This window comes from Sminthopsis crassicaudata, chromosome 3 (assembly GCF_048593235.1).
Source record: "Sminthopsis crassicaudata isolate SCR6 chromosome 3, ASM4859323v1, whole genome shotgun sequence".
Lineage (NCBI taxonomy): Eukaryota > Metazoa > Chordata > Mammalia > Dasyuromorphia > Dasyuridae > Sminthopsis > Sminthopsis crassicaudata.
The window spans coordinates 413,387,181-413,409,657 of NC_133619.1; positions in this window are offsets into that span (position 1 = coordinate 413,387,181).

Sequence of the window (22,477 nt, forward strand, 5' to 3'; positions counted from 1 at the left end):
TTCTTGATCTTTTGCGGTCAAGGTCAGGGACTTAGGCCTACCAACCTCACACACACCTTCCTCCCTCAACCACCCAGAGAGATTGACTCAGTGTCTGCATCTCAATTCGTCTTCCTCCTCCTACTCCTCCCCCCACACACGTCACTTCCCCCTCTTTGTTCCACCAATCAATTCAGCACAGAATAGCTGGAGAGGGTCAACTTTCAAACAAGTTAATAGGGAACTGTCCAATTGGCAATTAGTCTCACATGCTTCATTATCCAAGTGCATTCCTCAGTTCTTGCCCTTTACAGGAAGGCAAGCTGTACAGGCTTTTACTATGCTCCTAGCTTCTTCTCTTGTTATTCCAAATTGTAAACATAAAGCTCAGGCAGCCTGATGATATTTAGAATGAGATTCTTAGGCTTCTTGAAATAAAGGAATATTGGCAAACATGGTTAGAAGGCTATCTGCCTTTGAATTACCATCAAAAACAGGACCTGGAAGTCCACTTTGGGAGTGGACATGCAAGATATAAATCTTAACTGGATGCTTTTCTCACTTGCTCTTGAAGTTCCTTAAAGAGCTGATTATATATATATATATATATATATATATATATATATATATATATATATATATGTGTGTGTGTGTGTGTGTGTGTGTGTGTGTGTGTATTGGAGGCTACAAATTTTATTAGAGCTATGAAAATTCTTTGTACCACACCTACTGAATAGGCCAAATCAGATATTATATTTATGTCTCCCAGATAATAAGCAAGAACTAGAATGATTGCAAACAATTCACTGCTGAAAAGTAGTTCTGACTACTCTCTTTATAGTTAAGTCATGAGAATATACAGCACAATATTATGTTTGGATGTATCTGTAAAGATAGTTGGTCCTTTAAGAGGAACTTTAGAAACCTTTTCTTCAAGAATCCATTACCAATTATGTAATAGTCTGGTTATCTTTAATGGAGACCCATGTGTAAAATTTGGAGCCATGGCTAATAAATTTTGTCACACTGGGATGGTTTCGCAGCATACATTAATTTGTGCATTGGTATAAAAGGTATATATCTTGTCAGGTCTTATCACAGATAATTGTACTGCTCGTTTAATGGCCTTTAATAAAATTCTAGCCACAAGCACTGGGTAAGGAGTAAGGTTTTGTTCTGGTTGTGCTGGGAAGTTCACCCACTCTATCACTCTGTCTTCTTGATGAAGGACTGCTGTGGTTTCCTCTTGTATTGCAAAAAATGATATTTCCAAGGGTTTTTGAGTGGCTCTTTCAACCACATTGGATAAAGCCAGTTCAAAGCCTCTTGAGTTTTTTTGGTAAGCTGGTGTGGTGAATTTAAAGCACTGTCTCCCCTTAAAATTGTCATATAATGGTTGCAATTGACAGGTAGTCAAGCCTAGCATGGGACACATCCATTGGATATCTCCTATCAATTTCTGGAACTCATTTAAGGTGTTTAGCTTCTCTGTTCTTAAGGAGAGTTTTTGTACTGTAAGCACCTTAGGATATACTTCCTAAATATTGAAAAGGAGCATGTTTTTTGAATTTTTTCTGGAGCTATGTGCAATTTATATTTCCTTAGTGTTTCTATTGTTTTTGTAGACATGCTTCTAACATTTGTTCCTCATGTGCACATCCCAATAAGTCATCCATGAAATTTAATAACATTACTTTTGGAAATGCTTTTCTTACTGGGGTAAGAGCAGCAGCAACATACATTTAACACATAGTAGGGCTGGTTTTCATTCCCTGTGGCAAAACTGTCCATTCATATATTTTATAAGGCTCAGCTAAGTTAGCGCGGGGCACTGAGAAGGCAAATCTTTTCATATCATCCTTATCTAAAGGGATAGAATAGAAACAATCCTTAATGCCTATAACCCAAAGAGGCCATTGTCTAAGCAATTGAGTAGGAGATAGAAGTCCAGGTTGAAGAGTTACAGTAGTTTCCATCTGTTCATTTACTTTTCTTAAATTAGTCAACATCCTCCATTTTCCAGATTTCTTTTTACAACAAATACTGGGGAATTCCAAGGACTTAGAGAAGGTTGTAAGTGTCCTTGGTCAAGTTGCTACTGTACTATGTCTAATAAGGCCTGAATTTTATCGCTACCTAAGGGCCACTGTTCTATCCATACTGGTGTATCAGTTTTCCATTGGATAGGCACAGGGGGAAAGTGTGGGCAGGCCTTCAACAGCAGCCCTGCCTAAAAAACCGAAGTACTCATTTTTAACCCTAATTGTTGTAAAATGTCTCTTCCTCACAGATTGATGGGGATTTTTCAACTATAAAAGGAGTAAAATGGAAACCTATGTTGCATTTGGGACATGGTGTATTGGGTCTTGTTCTCCCATCTGGTTTTCTCACTCTGTCTCTATGCCAACATTGAGCTTTCAGATGCCCTACTTTACCACATTGAAAGCATTGATGAGTCTCCCAGGAAGTTCCTTTCCTAAAGGGACCCTGTCTTCCAATGTTGGGATCTTGGGAAGTCTGCATCATAGCTTGACTATAAAAGGTATTTGTGCCCACTGTGGCACAGTGTCTTATGATCTCCTCTAAAGGAGCATCCTTGTGTAGTCCTAGTATAATCCTTCTACAAACCTCATTTGCATTTTCTTTAGCAAGTTGCCTTACCAAAGTGTCTGTTACTGTATTTTCACCATTAGTCCATATGACAGCTATCTGCAAACATCCAACAGAATCACCAAAGTGTTAATTTGATCCTTGTACAATTTTTGTGAAGATGTTACCCTTGTAATTTTTGCTGGAGATAGAAGCCCATGCTTTGATAGCATAGCAGTAATTTGCTCAAATGCTGCTATGGAGTAATCTGTACTTAAGTTTCTGCATAAGAACCTACCCCTGCTAGTAGGTCACAGGTGATTGAAGTATTAACTCCACTTTGACTATTTTGTTGGGCTTATATCCTACAGAATTCACTATACTCAGAAAACCACAACAAGTTTTGTCCAGGTTCAAAACACACCTTTACTATGGATTTCTAGTCACTAGGGGTTAAGACTTCATAAGCCAAATTCTGTAATAACATCTTAACATAAGCTTATGTAGCCCCATAGAGAGTCCAAGCTTTTTTTCAGGTCTTTGAGGATGTCTATATCCAAATGAGCATATCTTCTACTTTCTTGACCTGAAGAGTTAAACTATTGAATCATGGGAAAAATGTGAAGTCTCAGATCACTACCGATTTCCTTCCCTTCTTCAGTGGCTTTGATTAATGCCTTTTGCAATCTAGATATAGGAGTAGGTGATTTCTTGGGGGGGAGGTTCTGGTGATATCACCACCCCTCCCACTACTCCTCCTGCCTTCACCCCTGAAGATGGAGTTGATGGGGCCCTGTCAATAATCTGCTCCCTAGGCTGGGTTGAAGCTGCTTCAAGAGAGCCAGAATCACCACGGCCCTTGAACCTCATTTAAACCCCGTTACCCTCCAGCAAGGTCTTGAGATTGCTTAATGTCTTTGTTTTTTTCCCTCACACTTCCTCATCTGGCTGTCTCTAAAACTTTTTTTCTTTTTCTACAACTTGCAAGACAGTTTAAGGCCAATTGAATTATGTTGTATATTCAAAATACTTCTGTGGAAATTGAATGAGGACGTGATTTTGTGTGGAATTCTTTTAGTTTGAGTCCCACTAGTTTCCAATTATCTACACTTATTTTTTCTTCCTCTAAGAACCAAGGGGACGTGCATTTTAATGTGCTCAAGAGTTTAGCAATCTGTACCCAGGTTATAAGTAAACTTTGCTTCTCAATAGTCTTAAGCATGCTTAAGCACCACTCTGGGGTGAGGGTGGAGCTGGGGCTGGGGCTGGGGGATAATCTTTTCCTAACATCTGCCCCATTTCAGTTATAAGAGGTTAGTCCTTAACAAAGTAAGTTCCTTATTTGCCTATTAAAATATTCACCTAATTTCCTGGTCCCTGGAGGACGTCAGTGGAAGTAGGGTTCCTAGCCCACAAGTTGGATGCCTAAATGTTGGGACTCTGGATATCTTAGAATCAGCAGAAGTCAGGATAAGCAAAAGTCTTTATTCTTGGTCTTTTGTGGTCATTTAAATCTAGCAATCTCCACACTTCCTTCCTCTCTCTCTACTGCCATGAGAATGAATCAATCTCCTCCTCCTACTCCACCCACTGATTTCAATTCCCCTTCTTTGTCCACACCACTGATCCAGCCAGCACAGAATAGTTGGGGAGGGTTTTCCTTCAAACATGTGGCAATAGAGAATTGTCCAATTGGTGATTAGCCTCACGTGCTATGTTACCTTGCATCTACTCAGTTCTAGCCCTCTACACTCATGGAAACAATGGATTTTAGTTGCTCAATTATGCCTTTTACTGGTGACTTCTTCAAGCTTACATGACAAAATAAATAGCAGACCATTCTGTTAAAACACAGATTTCCTGAATCCTATCTTAGGCTAATTATGTTTGCAGTATAATCCAAAACAATCAACTAAAAAGCATGTATTTCATGTCCCTAATCTAAGTGTATTTTATTAGCTTGGAAAACTCACAAAACAGCTTTTGCAGTTTTAAGATAATAATTCATTTAGCCATTTCTGATGTTTCTTTCTGTAATTAAGGAAAATTCTCTATTAAAATAGTTATTATGATTATTTCTCTCTGACTTTTTATTCTCCTTCTGGTCTTCCCCTTTTTTCATAGTATTAACATGTAATGTCCAGGCTAACTCTCTGAAGGGTCTCAGAACAGGCTTTGGTCTTTAGGTGGAGAAGTGATGAAGGCAGGAGAGCCACCACGAGGGTGGTCAAAGACAGAAAACTGAATCTTCTCTGTGTCATTGTCTGAGACTCCTCTGTGTCATTTTCTAAGACTCCTCTCTGTCTGTAGCTGAAAGACTAGTGTCTGTCTGAGTCTGAGAGATTAATTCCCAGTTCTCCTAGCCCTTAAATACTTCAGTATGATTACATGACTACAACAACTGAGCATGTGCAACTATTACATCACCATATCACATTAAATATATGTTTAAAGAACCATTATTTCACACTGAGTAGGTGCTTAACTATTAGCACCCTGCTGTCTTTGGTTCAAGTACACCTTTTCAGAGTTCCATCCCTTTACATTAATATATATTAGTATTAATATTATTTTTATTGGACTTGTATTTCTTCCTTGTAAGGAGCTGCCACTGAGGAGAATAATGCAGATCAGCCCTTTGCCCTATAATTAAACTATTAGATAATTGTTCTAGGGTTCTGAAAATTTAAATTATTTATCCAGGATTAAGTAGACAGTAAGTGTAAGAGAAAGGACTTCAAAGCAAGTTTTTCTTGAGTCTGAGTCTGACTCCATATACACCATTTTTTTTTTATTAAAGTCTTTTATTTTCAAAACATATGCATGGACAATTTTCAACATTTATACTTTTTATTCCAAATTTTTCGCTCCCTTCTCCCCACCCTTTCCCCTAAAAGACAAGTAACCTATCATGCTACATAGGAAAAATCATATCAAAAAGAAAAAAAGTGAGATAGTAGACAAAATACAAGCAAGAACAAAAAAAGAGTGAAAATACTATTTTGTGCTCCACATTCAGTTCCCACAGTCTTGTGTGTGGTTGCAGATGACTCTCTTCATCACAAGATCATTGGAACTGTCCTGAATTGTCTCACTGTTCAAGAGAACCACATCCATCAGAATTGATCATTGTATAATCTTGCTGTTGTCATGTATAATGATCTCCTGGTTCTGCTCCTTTCAGTTAATATTAGTTTATCAAATTCTCTCCAAGCCTCACTAAATTTATCCTGCTGAGCAAAATATTACCTTTTAAAGGAATGGTTTCTAGGGAAATGGCCACTTTGACACCAAGGAGGCTTGACTTCCCATGTGAAAGTGGCTCCTTGAGAATTATTTAGACACATGACTGCATCAAGTCTTGGAAAGGTGATATTTAGTAAATCATTTCTTCAATTCACTGATACTTTAAAGCTCCTTTATTCACAAATCAACATAATTTACTGAAATATATATAGTGCTTTAAAGACTAGAAAAGTACTTCTTCTTTTTCCTTCCACAACAATACAGTGAATTGGCATTGCATATATTGTTCCCACTTCATAGTTGAGCAAACTGACTGTAAGAGAGATGAAGTCATTTGTCCAACATCATAAAACTTAAGTGTCAGAGTTGGGATTTGACACAGAATTCTAGTATATATAACTATTTTGCAAAACAATGAGCCTATGAACAAACATTTGTTGAGTCATAATATTTTCAGAAATGGAAGAAACTTTATAGATTGTGATTTAGTGCAGTTTACAAATAAGAAAGTACAATAGGACTTGTATTCTCAAAAAGAACTTTTGATTGATCTAGGTTCTCCTCATTATTTATTATTCTTGTCTCAATATTAACATGTAACATAATTCTGAAATATATTTAAGACTACTTCAATCATTTAATAAAATTGAACATTTTGCACCACATGCCTCACAAATAAATCAAATACTTAAAGGAGTACAAACCCACCCAAATAATGGGAAAAAACATTTTAAATCTAAGAACAATAAAAGCCAATTTATAATCTGCTGAGGGTGATGGTAACTGAGGATGAAAAACTGAATATAGCTGTCAAAAAAGGAGTCAAAGTGAAAATGAAATCTAAGAAGAACATAGTGTAGATGGGTCATAGAAAGCAACATCAGCCTCCAAGTGTGAAATTATCTGTAAAACATCTATCCCTCCAGTGGAATTCAATTGTGATATTCCTTTGCTAGAAAGAGTTGACAAGCTTGAAAAATATTCTGGGAAAAACAGGTAGATTAAAAGAGTTATTTTTTAACTGAAACCAAAAAAATGAAAAAGTAGTTTGGATCAAAGGATTTTAGAACCAGAATAAAATCTATATTTTATAAATGAGGAAAATGAGACCCAGAGAACTTAATTGATTTCCTTAATAATAGTTAATATCAGAGATCTGTTTCCAACATCACTGTAATGATATCTAGACCTGTATGTTGCTGTTATTATTATTATTATTTGTTTCCTCCTTATGTCCCCTACTAACATACCATTGGTTGCATTTAGAGCTAGAAGATAAAAACAAGATGCTTCTTGGGAAGATAAATACTAAAAGAATGAGTTGGATTTATTATGTGACCAAAGGCAAGAAAATATATCATTTCACAATGAATTTGGTCATCTATCCCTGGTTGTTCATCATGACTAAACTCAAAAAGCCAATGAGGAAAAAAATCACTGCTCACATTCCAGTATCTTTTGAAGAGGGTTGAGAAGCAGAGTACGTCCACAAAGAATAATACAAAGAATGATAACTCTACTTTTAAAAAATTGTATTGCCTTATCCTCTAATGGCTGTCATTTCTGGGTCCATTTAACACCCCCCACATCTTAGATGCACAGTGAACCTTTCCTAATAAGAAAGAAAAACATTTGGGGGAAAAAAGAGTGTCTTTATATACATCTCTCTCTCTCTCTCTCTCTCTCTCTCTCTCTCTCTCTCTCTTTATATACATACATATATATATATATATATACATATATATGTACCTATATACATATACATATATATGTACCTATATACATATATATATACATATATATACACACACATATATATATATATATATATATATATATATATATATATATATATATATATATGTCTCCATAAACTCATCATCACTGACAAAGAATTGCTTTTCACAAAGTAATACTAGGGAAAAAAAAAAGATAAATTATACAAAGGATAGGACTACCATTAAACAATGGACCTTTTAATTAATTTTTGTCTGTATATTTTGTGTTTTCGTAAATACAACATATGATCTCCCTTTATAGAATATAATTTCCTCCAGATCAGGGGCTCTCTAAGTATTGGTTTTTATATTCCTCAAGGCATAGTAATATATTTTCTGTACAGTAGGCAATTACTAAATCCTTGTGCCTTAAAAATATTTTCAAGTTTTTTTTTTTTTCGGTTAATTTTCTGTAATAATTAAACAAATCTTAATCTTAGCAAGTCTTCAAATTATATTATAAGCTTAATCCTGAGAAATGTACTTATATTAACATTACCATTAGAAAAGGTAAGAATAGTACCAGCAAACCTTGGAAAGGAACTTCTTTGTTTTGTTAGCAAAAGATTTTATTTTCAAAACCTTTGAATGGATAATTTTTTTCAATATTGACCCTTACAAAACTTTGTGTTCCAAATTTCCCCTCCTTCCCTTTACTCTCTCCCTCAGGTGCCAAGTAGTACAATATGTGTTTAAAATATTAAAATATATATTAAATCCAATATATGTATACATATTTATACAATTATCTTGCTGCATAGGAAAAGCCAGATCAAAAAAGAAAAAAAGGGGAAAACCACAAAATATAAGCAAACAACAACAAAAAGGGTGAAAATGCTAGGTTGTGATCAGTTCCCAGAGTCCTTTGTCTCTCAGTGTAGATAACTCTCTTCATTATAAGATCATTGGAAATGTCCTCAATAAAATCATTGATGCAAATAGTCACATCCATTAGAATTTATCAACATATAATCTTGTTGTTGCTGTGTATAATTATCTCCTGCTTCTATTCAATTAATGTAGCATCAGTTGAAGTAAGTCTCTCCAAATTTCTCTAAAATCATCCTGTTGATCATTTCTTATACAACAATAATATTACATAACATTCATAAAACAATTTATTCAGCAATTCTCCAACTGATGATCATCCACCAAGTTTCCAGTTTTTTGTCTTACAAAAAGGTCTACCACACACATATTTGCATGTGTGGGTCCCTTTCCCTCCTTTAAGAACTCTTTGGGATAAAAGCCAAGAAGAAACATTGCTGGGTGAAATGGTATGCACAGTTTGATAACTTTTTCAGAATAGTTCCCAATTCCTCTGCAGAATGAGTGTATCCATTCACAATTTTACCTACAATGTAGTAGTGTCCCATTTTTCCCAAGACCTTTCCAACAGTTGTCATTTTCTTTTCCTGTCACCTTAGCCAAACTGAGACATATGTAGACTTATCTCAGAGTTGTCTTAATTTGCATTGCTCTTATAAATAATGATTTAGAGTACCTTTTCATATGACTAGAAATGGTTTTAATTTCTTCATCTGAAAAATGTCTGTTCATATCTTTTGACCGTTTACCAATTTGAAAATGGCTTCAATTCTTATAAATTTGAGTCAATTCTCTATATATATATTTTAGAAATGAAGCTTTTATCAGAATCCTTGAACATAAAAATGCTTCCCCATTTATTGCTTTCTTTATAATCTTGTCTGCATTCATTTTGTTTGTACAAAAAACTTTTTAACTTAATATAATCAAAACTATCTATTTTGTGATCAATAATGATCTCTAGTTCTTTCTTGGTCACACATTTCTTTCTCATCCACAGATCTAAGAGGTAAAGTATCCTATCTTCTTCTAATTTGCTAATAATATTACTTTTTATGCCTAGATCATGAATCATTTCAACAGTATCTTGGTATATGGTGTTAGGTGTGGGTCAATTCCTTGTTGCTGCCATATTAGTTTCCAATTTTTCCAACTATTTTTGCAAATAATGAGTTCTTAAACCAAAAGCTGGGGTCTTTGGTTCTGTCAAACACTACATTGCTATAGTTATTGACTATCTTAACCTGTGAACCAAATCTATTCCACTGATCAACTATTCTATTTCTTAGTCAGTACCAAATGGTTTTGATGATCACTGCTTTATAACATAGTTTTAGGTCTGGCACAGCTAGGACAATTTCATTGGCCATTTTTTCCCTTTAATTACTTTGAAATTCTCGACATTTTGTTCTTCCAGATTAACTTTGTTATTATTTTTATAGATCCATAAAAGAATTTATTGAGAATTTGATTGATATGGCACTAAATAAGTAGATTAATTCTGATAGTATTGGCATATTTATGATATACTTTCAGCCTACCATGAGCACTAGATATTTTTTCAACTGAAAAGATCTGATTTATTTGTGTGGAAAGTGTTTTGTAGTAGTGATCATAAGGTTCCTGAATTTCCCTTGGCATATAGATTCCCAATTTTTTTTTTATTATTATTCTATCAACAGGTATTTTGAATTGAATTTCTATTTGTATTTCTTGCTGTTGGATGTTAGTGGTGATATGTAAACTTGCTGATTGTTTAAGTAGATTTATTTTCTGTCCTGCAACTTTGATTAAGTTATGGATTGTTCCTAGTACTTTTTTTAGTTCATTCTCTAGAGTTCTTTAAGAATACCACCACTCACCTGTCAGATTGGCTAAGATGACAGGAACAAATAATGATGAATGTTGGAGGGGATGTGGGAAAACTAGGACACTAATACATTGTTGGTGGAGTTGTGAAAGAATCCAGCCAGAGCAATTTGGAACTATGCCCAAAAAGTTATCAAACTGTACATACCCTTTGACCCAGCATTGCTGCTATTTGGATTATATCCCAAATAAATACTAAAGAGCCGAAAGGGACCTGTATGTGCCAAAATGTTTGTGGCAGCTCTTTTTGTTGTAGCTAGAAACTGGAAATTGAATGGATGCCCATCAATTGGAGAATGGTTGGATAAATTATGGTATATGAAGGTTATGGAATATTATTGCTCTGTAAGAAATGACCAGCAGGATGAATACAGAGAGGCTTGGAGAGACTTACATCAACTGATGCTGAGTGAAATGAGCAGAACCAGAAGATCACTGTACACTTCAACAACAATACTGTATGAGGATGTATTCTGATGGAAGTGGAAATCTTCAACATAAAGAAGAGCCAACTCACTTCCAGTTGATCAATAATGGACAGAGGTAGCTACACCCAGAGAAGAAACACTGGGAAGTGAATGTAACTTGTTAGCACTAATATCTGTCTGTCCAGGTTACTTGTACCTTCGGAATCTAATGCTTATTGTGCAACAAGAAAATGGTAATTACACACATGTATTGTATCTAGGTGATATATTGTAACTCATGTAAATTGTATGGGATTGCCTGTCATCGGGGGGAGGGAGTAAAGGGAGGGGGGATAATTTGGAAAACTGAATACAAGGGATAATATTATAAAAATATATAATAAAAAAAACAAAAAACAAAAAAAAAAACCAAATAATACATTATTAATTACCAAGTTCAGCCACAGAAATAGTGCTTGATTTGTAAAACCCACAAATATTGGGAGTACAACAAATTGCCAGCTAAAGATAATCTGGAAGATTACCAGAAAAAGATTTGTCCTGATTGGTGGGAAAAGGCCAGCACAGGAGAGAGGCAGAACACAGAGACTAGCATACTGAGCAGACTGGAATAGGGCAGTCTCTGCAGATTGAAAATTTGCTGGGAGGACTCTACCACATGTTGGCTGATCATCTTTAGTAGCAAAGCAGTAGATCAGCAGAGAAGTTACACAAATACCAAAGGTAGAATGTACTTAAAATACTTGGTTTACAAAGAAACTTCTCTCACCTCATTAAGAAGTGGGAGAGGAAAAGGAAAAAGGAGAAGAGTAAAAAGGGAAAGACACCTTAAGAAAGGACATCTAATGAGGGGTGCCAAAGAACTTGGGAAGAATTATATAAATTGATGGAGAATACATGAGTACACAAATAAAACATTTTTGAAATATGTGAATTGAGCATCACAAAAAGTTTAACTGATTTGTCTCTAATAAATAAAAAAAATAATGTTAAAAAAAGAATACTACTATATCATCTCAAAGGGCAATAATTTGTTTTTTTTTCATTATTTACTCTAATTCCTGTAATCTCTTTTTCTTCTCTTATTGCGAAAATTAATATAATTAATAAAATGTTGAATCGTGAAATGATAGTGGGCAATCTCGTTTAATCCCTGATGTTATTTGGAGTGGTTCTAGTTTGTCCCCATTATATATGGTGTTTGCTGATAATTTTAAATAGATGTTACTACTTATTTTAAGTAAAAGTTCATTTATTTCTATACTCTCTGGTGTTTTTAGTAAGAATGAGTATTGGATTGTATCAAAGGTTATTTTTGTATCTATTGAGATAATCATGATTTTTGTTAGTTTGGTTATTGCCATAGTAAATTATGCTAATAGTTTTGCTAATATTGAACCAACCCTACATTCCTGGTATTTATTTTACTTGGCAGTAGTATATTATCCTAGGTATGCATTTCTATGATTTCTTTGCTAATATTTAATTTAATATTGTTGCATCAATATTCATCAAGGAAATTGATTTATAATTTTCTTTTTGCTCTTTTCACCCTAGCTGATTTAGATATCAACACCATAAGAAGTTTGGTAGGGCTCCTTCTTTTTGTACTTTTTTCAATTAGTTTATATAATATTGGACTTAATATAAATGTTTTCACATGTAAATCTACCTGGCCTGAAGATTTATTCTTAGGGAGTTGAGCAATAGCTTGGTCTATTTCTTTTTCTAAAATGGGATGATCTAAGTAATGTATTTCCTTTTCTGTTAATCTGAATAATCTACATTTTTTTAATATTCTCCCATTTCACTATTCTCCCAATTTGATAATATTATCATATTAATTTACTTATAGTTGGGCAAAATAACACCTAATTTGTTGAATTCTAACTTTTAGTTTATTTTCTTCAGTGACTTTTTTAGCTCCTTTTGTATTTGAATTGTTTTGTTTATTGTAATTTTTTCCATGTCTCAGATTCTGCTTTACAATGAATTGGTTTCTTTTTCATATCTATTTTGTAGGAAGTTGTGTTTTTCCCATTTCAAAAAATCTATTTTTAGGTAGTTTTCTTCAGATAGTTTCTGGGTTTCCTTTTCCATACCATCTTGCAAAGATCTTATTTCCTTTCCCCATTGTTCTTCTAATAGTCTTATAAGATCCTTTTTGAGATCTTTCATAAAAGCCTTGTGAAATGGGCACAAGCTCTTAATTCCCTTTGGGGATTCACCTTGAGTTGATTCACCTTTAGGAACCTCAGGTTTTGAGGTCTGTTCTCTTTCTCCATATAAGTTGTCTATGATCAGAGTTCCTTTTTTTTTTTTTTTCTTTTTTTTCTTTTTTTTTTTTTTTAGAGGGTGAGATCTGCTCTTAAGACAAAAGGATGGCAGTTGCTTTGGTTTGCCCTGGGGCCAGTATTTCTAACTGATTTTCTGTGCTAAGTAATCACAGCCAGGTCCAAGTTTAGTGGCTTTCAATTTCCCTTTTGTATTTGGTTTTGGAAGTTTTACAGCAAATATGCTAACCACTGGCTTCCAACAGGACAGAGTATCCTAAGAGCCTCACAGAAGATTCCCTGCTGTGATGCCACAACTCTCTGGCTTACCATCCCAGCTCCTTGCCCCTGACTCCCTAGTCTGTGGTCTGATCTTGGGAGACTGTCCCCCTGCCTGATTGAAACAGACCTGTTCTGAAGTTCTTCCAAACTATCTTCTTCTGAAAATATTTTGTACTCCAAATCTTTGTGGATTCTGTCACTCCAAAACCAGGTCAGAAGCTTAATTTGCTTTTATTTTGAGAGAAGGTCAATGTAGGTCACAGAAACACATGTCTACTCTCCATCATCTTGACTTCATCTCCCAAAAGAAATTACTAAATCCTTATGGAAAAACTGATTCTTTTAATTTCTATTTGTTAGATAAAGAAAGGGATCCTTTACTAGCAAACCAAAGTGGGGAGTGGGTGGAAGCTTATAATGGATGCCATTAAAGAGTTTCAGACTACATTAACTACGTCCATGATAGTATTAGAAGAGATGATTGCTGAATTGTTTTCAGAACAGAACTAAAAAATCACATGATGAACTGCTGGAATGGAAAACTGCAAAAGTTAGTTCTGATATCATTCAAGGAAGTAAAAATGGCATCTACAAGTTCTAAGCAGTGATAGCTTATTGACTTATTATTGACTTAGCTTATTACATATATATATATATATATACATATATGTATATATATATATAATATTTTTAAGAAATGGTAATATTAAGGGTTCAATCTCATTTAATCAAGAATCAGTTATAATAACTTTTTGAGACAGCAGATTAGCAAGTCAGTAAAGTAATTACTGCATTTAGTATTCATCTAGATTTTAGGAAAATCATTTTAAACAATTATTACATTATTCATGAAAATAGATTCAACGATAAGTGTAGGCACCATCAAAATTGTATAATGATCAATTCTGATGAAAGTGACTCTTTCCAACAATAAGATGATTGATGCAAATTGAATGCCATCTTTTGAGGAAGAGTGCCATCTACACCCAGAGACAGGACTGTAGGAATTGAATGTGGATCACAATATAATATTCTCACTCTTTTTGTTGCTGTTTATTTGCACTTTGTTTTCTTACTTATTTATTTTATTTTTTTAATATTTTTTGTGCAGCAAGAGACTTGTATAAATATATTTCTATATATTGGATTTAACATATATTTAGCATATTTAAGATATATTGAATTACTTGCCATCTAGAGGAGGGGTTAAGGGAGGGAGAAAAAAAAAAACATAAACACAAGGCTATGTAACGGTCAATGTTGTCAAATTATCCATGCACATGTTTAAAAATAAAAAGCTTTATTAAAAAAAGAAAAAGTTAAAAATAAGAAAAAAACAAACAAAAACAAAGTTAGGTATATTCAAAACTGCTTATACTTCATGATTACAAATATATAAATTAGTAATTTGCTGCCAGGTTTGTAAGAAGTCAAGACACTCAATGATTAGCTTAGCAATTTATTAATGCATTGTCTATATTTTGAAATTTGTAAATAACATAAAACTAGGAATGATAGCTTACACACTGGATGACAAAAACAGAACTGAAAATAAAAAGATCTTCATAAGATTATTTGGGATAAATCTGCTAACGTAAAACTTAATAGGGAAAATATCTTAAATGATTGTAACAACTTGCTTCACATTAATGTTTAAAGACTATTGTGAAATATATTGAGTTCACAATCTACTTCACAACTACAAGATGTTGAAGAAAGAAGAGAAGTCATTAGACAAAAATTTCACTGAAAAAGTTTCTAGGAGATTTATTGGATTACCAATTCAATGTGATAAAACATTGGCAACCTCAAAATGTTTTCCATGATCACAATAATTCTCTTTATGACAGCAAAACATACTGAATGTCAGGATAAGATACTATATTTTCTTTCTTCTGTATCTTTGTGTCTCTATCTGTGTCTGTTTTTGTGCCTCTCTTTTTTTCAGTTTCCCTCTGCCTCTCTGAATTGTATCCAAGAAATTGAAGAAATCTAGTGACTGAGGACCATATGGACAGGAATTGATGCCCATAGTCTAATGACATCTACAATTATTGTGAATTTTTGAACAATCATAAGATAAGCCTAGAAAAAGCTTATCTCTTTTTATCCATGACTCTGAAGTGGAAAAGTGAATACATTCTTTCCATTTACCCATTGGTGTTCCCCTTTATAGAAGGGAAAGGGAACATGCACTTATTAAGTAACTAGTATGTCTCAGGCACTAGGCTAAGTAGTTTATAACTATTTTATTTGATCTTTACAATAAACTTGTGAGGTAAATGCTGTTGTTATTCCTAGTTAACACTTGAGGAAACTGATGCAGACAGCCTGGACTTAAATTTAGGTTTTCCATATCCCAATCCAACACTGTTCTCTTTGAAACTTAACTCTTTCTACCTTATGGGTATACTGTTTGGAGAATTACTCTGTATTGTTCTGTAAGAAATGACCAACTGGAGGAATACAGAGAGGCTTGGAGAGACTTACATCAACTGATGCTGAGTGAAACGAGTAGAACCAGGGGATCATTATACACTTCAACAATGATACTGTGTGAGGATGTATTCTGATTGAAGTGGATATCTTCAACATAGAGAAGAACTAATCCAATTCCAATTGATCAATGATGGACAGAATCAGCTACATCCAGAAAAGGAACACTGGGAAATGAGTGTAAACTGAGAGCATTGTTTTTTTTTTTGTTTTTTTGTTTTGTTTTGTTTTGTTTTGTTTTGTTTTGATTTGTTTTGTTTTGTTTTGTTTCTCTTCCCAGATTATTTTTACCTTGCGAATACAATCCTTCCTTTGCAACAACAACAAAGACAAAATTCGGTTCTGCACATATATATTGTTCCTAGGATATAGTATAAGATATTTAATATGTATGGGAATGCTTGCCATCTAGGGGAGGGGGTGGAGGCAAGGAGGGGAAAAACTCAGAACAGAAGGGAGTACAAGGGATAATGTTGTAAAAACAAATTACCTGTGCATATGTGCTGTCAAAGAAAGTGTTATAATTATAAAAATTAATTTTAAAAAATAGTTAAAAATAAATAAATTTTTAAAAATACAATAAAATAAAAAAAGAGAATTACTCTGATAGCACAGAAGACTTGTGAGAAAACATTGAAGAGGACTAGTCATATTATAGTTGTCATGCTATTCCAGGATGGAATAATTTTCTCTATTATAATTTTTTCATTTTAGACAATAAAAAGTATAACCATATATGGAAAGCATAGTTATACAAATATACATAGATACATATACACATACACACATGTATGTATATGTGTGTGTTTGTACAGGTCAAAAGAAATGTCCAACTATAGCAATCTAGTGTTTGATTAACCCAAAGATACCAATATCTGGAATAAAAATTCATTATTTGAAAAAAACTGTTGGGAAAACTGGAAATTAATATGCCAGAAATTAGATATGGATCCACACTTAGCACCATATACCAAGATAAGATCAAAATGGGTCCATGATTTAGGCATAAAGAATGAGATAATAAATAGATTAGAGAAAAATAAAATAGTCTCCCTCTCAGACCTGTGGAGGAGGAAGGAATTTATGACCAGAGGAGAACTAGAGATCATTATTGATCACAAAATAGAAGATTTTGATTACATCAAACTAAAAAGTTTCTGTACAAACAATACTAATGCAAACAAGACTAGAAGGGAAGTAACAAATTGGGAAAATATTTTTAAAGTTAAAGGTTCTGACAAAGGTCTCATTTCCAAAATATATAGAGAACTGACCCTAATTTATAAGAAAACAAACCATTCTCCAATTCATAAATGGTCAAAGGATATGAACAGACAATTCTCAGATGATGAAATTTAAACTATATCCACTCATATGAAAGAGTGTTCCAAATCACTACTGATCAGAGAAATGCAAATTAAGACAACTCTGAGATACCACTACACACCTGTCAGATTGGCTAAGATGACAGGAACAAATAATGATGAATGTTGGAGGGGATGTGGGAAAACTGGGACACTGATACATTGTTGGTGGAGTTGTGAAAGAATCCAACCATTCTGGAGAGCAATTTGGAACTATGCCCAAAAAGTTATCAAACTGTGCATACCCTTTGATCCAGTAGTGCTACTACTGGGCTTATATCCCAAAGAAATACTAAAAAGGAGAAAGGGACCTGTGTGTACCAAAATGTTTGTGGCAGTTCTTTTCATAGTGGCTAGAAACTGGAGGATGAATGGATGTCCATCAATTGGAAAATGGTTGGGTAAATTATGGTATATGAAGGCTATGGAATATTATTGTTCTGTAAGAAATGACCAGCAGGAGGAATACAGAGAGGCCTGGAGAGACTTGCATGAACTGATGCTGAGTGAAATGAGCAGAACCAGAAGATCACTATACACTTCAACAACAATACTGTACGAGGATATATTCTGATGGAAGTGGAAATCTTCAACATAAAGAAGATATAACTCACTTCCAGCTGATCAATGATAGACAGAAACAACTACACCCAGAGAAGGAACACTGGGAATTGAATGTAAAATATTAGCACTACTGTCTATCTACCCAGGTTACTTATACCTTCGGAATCCCATACTTAATGTGCAACAAGAAAATGGGTTTACACACATATATTTTATCTAGGTTATACTGCAACACATGTAAAATGTATGAGATTGCCTGTCATCTAGGGAAGGGAGTAGAGAGAGGGAGGGGAAAATCTGGAAAAATGAATATAAGGGATAATGTTATTAAAAAAAACTCTCATGCATATATACTGTCAAAATATTTATAATTATAAAATTAATTAAAAAAAAAAAGAAATGTTCAGAAAGATGCAATATCCCTTAGGATGGCAGAAAGAGCTGAAAATGTAAATAGTAAAATTTACACTTTAATAGCTGAATATTACTTCATCTCCTTGTCTAGCCTGAAATTCAGAAACTACTGGAAATCATGGATGGTCAGCAAACACTTTGATGTTTACGAAAGCCATCCAAGTTTCTTTAGAATAAAGTCCAAGCTAGCTTCCTGGAGGCTTCAGGAACAGCCAGAATCAGAATAAATAAAAGTCCTTGCTCTTTAGGGGGAGAAGTGAAAGAGATGAACAAAAATGCCACAAGCTTGCCACCAACTTCCCTTCTGCTGGTCCTGCCACAAAGTGAAGTTCTCTCACTTCTCTAATCCTTACCTAAAATTCTCTTAACCCCAAACATTGAACCAGCATTAACTGAGAGAAGATTGATTCCAAACATATGCTAATAGAGTCATTGTCCAATAGATACTTAGTCTCAAGTGCTTGGTTGTCTGATTCAAGTACACCTATTCAGAGATTCAATCCTTTACATCTCCAGCTTTCTTTTTTTTAGAAACAGGTTGTGATGCCATTCTTGACTACTCAAAGAGGTGAGAACCCCACAAAAAGGACGTGATCACATCCCTCCCATGACTTCTCAGGAAGAAAGATGAAAAACACCCAAGGGAAGTGAAGAGTCAAGCCAGATATTGTTAGAAAGTTGCTGGGCTGAAGAGTCTTACTAGAAACAGGTATACACAAACCTATCAGCATGGAAGATATTATTTAAGCACATAGCAATAAATCACAGGCTCTTAGTGATGACTCTCCCCACAGCTGGTGCAGGCTCAATGTGGTGTGACAAACATGAATTGTACGTGCAAGTAGTGATATAAGAAACAATATGATCAACATGGTATTGTAAAAGATTTCCAGAAGTTCTAGAAGGAGGATATGTAAACATCAGTCATACATACGCCTTCTTCAGCAACCAAGAGATAGTTCAAAACCAATCTATTGTCCATTACTTCATATGTAAAAGAATCCAATGATCTCTGCAAGTTTTTGAAGTCCTGCAACTGTCTTTTTATGTATTACGGAATCCAATGATTCCTGGAGATTTTGAAGTCCTACCACAGTCTTATCATGTCTCAGAGAATCCAATGATTCCTGAGAGCTTTCAAGTCCTATTACAGTCCTATTAAAATTTTTTGATGTCCATGAGTCAAATGCCATAACAGCTGTGCTCTTTCAGTGGTGGGCACAGTCAGTGATGGAATCACCTGATGTTTCTTAGGTTTTCTCTTTCCTTTCTAGAGTTTGCTCCGTCTCTCTCAGATGTACAAGGTGAATACAGCTTGTTGATACCCATCTGATTCTTTCTCAATCTGTAGAGATACAAACAAACCCTCTCCTCCAAACAGTTAACCTATCTGATCTGTCCATTCACTACTTTCTGGGTCTCTCCACATCACCTGGTGATTATCTAAAGATAGTAGAGCTACACACACTGCACACTGCCCTTCCAGTGGGTTATAAAACCTGTCTGGCAGAGCCATTGCATCTTTGTCAAAAATCAAGAAGTTAATAGTATAAAGAGCTAAACTTAGAAGTTCTCTAGGGTTATCTTTCTTTTGTTTTGTTTTGTTTTGTTTTTTTGTCTCTGTTTCTCCCCTCTATTTTTTCCTGTCCTTGAGGATTAAAGGGTATGCCAGTGGTGCATAAAATCTTATACTGTGCACAAAAGTGTACAAAATATTTAGAAGTATATGCAGGCCCATTATCTGTTTTTATTGCTTGTGGCACACCCATAATCACAAATGCTTGTATAAGGAATTCAGTGACCACTCGGGCTGTCTCTTTTGCTGATGGCATTGCAAAAGTAAATCCTGAAAAGGTGTCTACCACATCATGGATAAAAGATAGAGAACCAAAATATTTATGATGGGTCACATTCATTTGCCAAATTTAATTGGGTCTCAAATCACAAGGGTTCTTCTTTGGAGGGAGCATAGGAGTGTGAAAAGGAAGGAAAGCTGCACATACTTTTACTATGCTCCTAGGTTCCTCTCTTGTTATTCCAAATTGCAAAGGTAAAGCTTGAGCAGCCTGATGATATTTATAATGTGTTTTTTGGGCTTCTTGAAATATTGGCCAACATAGTTAGAAGGCTATTTGCTTTTGAATTACCATCACAAATAGGTCCTGGAAGTCTACTATGAGAGTGGACGTGCAAGATATAAATCTTACCTGGATGCTTTCTCCTTTGCTCTTGAAGTTCCTTAAAGAGCTGATATATATTGGAAGCTAAACTTTTTATTTGGGCTGTGGCAATTCTTTGTACCATACCTACTGAATAGGCAAAATCATATATTATATTTATATCTCCTGGATAATAAGTAAGAGCTAGAATGATTACCTACAAATCATTCTGCTGAGTGGACTGAAAAGGAGTTCTGTCTACTCTTGTTATAGTTAAGTCATGAGAGTATATCCCACAAATATTATGTTTGGGTGGATCTGTAAAGATAGTTGATCCTTTAAGAGGAACTTTAGAAAACTTTTCTTCAAGAATCCATTACCAATTATGTAATAGTCTGGTTATCTTTAATGGAGACCCGTGTGTAAAATTTGGAGCCATGGCTAATAAAATTTGCCACTCGGAGATGGTTTTACAGCATACATTAATTTGTGCATTAGTATAAAAGGTATATATCTTGTCAGGTCTTATCCCAGATAATTGTACTGCTTGCTTAATGGTTTTTAGTAAAATTCTACCCAAAAGCACTGGGTAAGGATTAAGGCTTTGTTCTGGTTGTGCCGGGAGGTTCACCCAGTCTATCACACTGTCTCCTTGATGAAGGACTGCTGTGGTTGCTTCATGTGTTGCAAAAACTGATACTTCCAAAAGGTTTTTGAGTGACTTTTTCAGCCACATTGGATAAAACCAGTTCAACTTCTCTCAAAGTCTCTTAAGCTTCTTTTGTAAGCTGGTGTGGTGACTTTAAAGCACTGTCTCCATTAAAATGTCATATAATGGTTGTAATTGATAGGTAGTCAGCCTAACACTGGACGCATCCATTGGATATCTCCTATCAATTTCTGAAAGTCATTTAAGGTGTTTCCTTCTCTGTTTTTAAAATAAAAGCTTTTTTACATAAGCACCTTAGGGTATACTTCATATCCTAAATATTGAAAAGGAGCATGTTTTTGAATTTTTGCTGGAACTATATGCAATTTATGGTTTCTTAGTGTTTCTATGGTCTTTTGTAGACATGCTTCTAACATTTGCTCCTCAGGTGCACATCCCAATATATCATCCATGTAATGTAATAACATTACTTTTGGAAATGCTTTTCTTATTGGAGTAAGAGCAGCAGCAACATACATTTGACACATAGTAGGGTTATTTTTCATTCCTTGTGGCAATTTGTATTTTTTTGTTCAGCTAATTTAATGCTGGGCACTGAAAAGGCAAATCTTTTTATATCATCTTATCTAGAGAGATAGAATAAAAACAGTCCTTAATGTCTATAACCGAAATAGGCCATTCTGTAGGCAACTGAGTAGAATATGGAAGTCCAGGCTGAAGAGTTCCCATAATTTCCTTCTATTCATTTACTTTTCTTAAATCCATCAACATCCTCCATTTTCCAGATTTCTTTCTTAAAAGAAATACAGGGGATTTCCAAGGATTTAGAGAAGGTGTTAAGTGTCCTTATTCAAGTTGTTCCTATACTATATCTAATAAGGCCTGATTTTTATCACTAGCTAAGGGCCACTAGCCTATCACCTATCTATCAAGAGTTTGCTCTAATGTAGTTGGAGTTGAAGCTAAGCTGTGATACTTAGAATCACCATGTCCTTCAAGTTCACTTAAGTCCTCATGCCCTCTATATATATTGCCATTAATCTGTCCTTTGTCTTCCTCTTTTTCCTCATACTTCCTCATCTGGCTGTTCTTAAAATGTTGATCTCCTACTAGTTTCCAATTATCTGCCTCTATTTCTTCTTCTTTTCAGACCAAGGGGACATATATTCTAATGTATCCACAAGTCCATCAATCTGCTCCCAAGTTACAATCAAACCCTGTCTCTTTAACAGTCTGAGTATGCTTCCTATAAATCTCCTTTGAGGTGGGGTTGGGGGTGAGGGAGAATCTTTTCCTAATACCTGCCCCATTTCAGCTAGAAAATGAGAGTTATTAATTTAGCTCTTAACAAAGTAAGACCCCTGTTTGTTTATTAAAACACCCTATTTCCTGGTCATCTGGGACTTCTTCACTGAAATTATGGTCTTTGGTTCACACATTGGGCACCAAAATGTAAAGCCCAAGCTAGCTCCCTGGAGACCTCAGGAACAGCCAGAGTAAGGATAAGTAAAAGCCCTTGGTCTTTGGAGGGAGAAGTG